Source organism: Primulina tabacum, chromosome 8, assembly GCF_025594145.1.
Source record: "Primulina tabacum isolate GXHZ01 chromosome 8, ASM2559414v2, whole genome shotgun sequence".
Lineage (NCBI taxonomy): Eukaryota > Viridiplantae > Streptophyta > Magnoliopsida > Lamiales > Gesneriaceae > Primulina > Primulina tabacum.
Window position 1 is genome coordinate 39,924,119 of NC_134557.1, and position 877 is coordinate 39,924,995.

General features: G+C 45.2%; 1 non-coding gene across 1 annotated transcript; it reads right to left on the reverse strand.

The window, feature by feature from the left end:
• Positions 1-325: 325 nt before the first annotated feature.
• On the reverse strand, positions 326-432 carry LOC142554871 (small nucleolar RNA R71). Its single transcript, XR_012822237.1, has one exon. It is a non-coding gene; the product is annotated as a small nucleolar RNA R71 (small nucleolar RNA).
• Positions 433-877: the final 445 nt, after the last annotated feature.

The following is an 877-nucleotide window of genomic DNA, read 5'->3' on the forward strand; positions in this document are numbered from 1 at the left end:
ACGTCCAAGCATCGTAAGACCAGTCATCCGAGCTAATCAGTTTGAGATCAAGCCAGCTATCATTCAGATGATTCAGAACACTGTCCAATTTGGGGGAAGTGCACTTGACGACCCTAATTCTCATATAGCTGACTTTCTTGAAATTTGTGATACTTTTAAGTTTAATGGCGTGTCTGATGACGCTATTCGTTTGCGTTTATTTCCATTTTCACTGAGAGATAAAGCTAAGTCGTGGTTAAACTGTTTGCCTGTAGGGTCTATTACTACATGGGAAGATATGGCAAAGGCGTTCCTGATCAAGTACTTTCCTCCGTCGAAGACTATGAAGCTCAGAGCCGACATTACTACTTTTGCTCAATATGAGCAAGAGTCACTTTACGAGGCATGGGAGCGCTACAAGGGCTTGTTGAGGAGATGTCCACACCATGAGCTGCCTCTTGGGTTAGTTGTTCAAACTTTCTACTACGGTCTGCTTACTCCTAACCGTACTATGATAGATGCTGCTGCCTGTGGTAACTTACTGAGAAAGACGGCGGAGGAAGGATATGAGTTATTGGAGGAGATGGCTGCTAGTAGCTATCATCCTCAGTCTGATAGGCAGAGACGAGGTGCTGGAGTTAATCAAGTTAATGATTTGTCGGCGGTTTCAGCACAGTTAGAGGCTTTGAATAGAAAGATTGATGAGATGAGCATGAGTGGGTCGGCTATGCGTCTGCAAGAAATTTTCTGTGATAAGTGTGGGGGTGAGCATGATGTGCAGGATTGCCAAGATGGCAACCCATTCTATGTGCCTGAGGGAGCACCGGTAAAACAAGTGGGATTCCAGAACCGTCCTAGAAATGACCCTTACTCGAACACATATAATCCGGGATGGAGG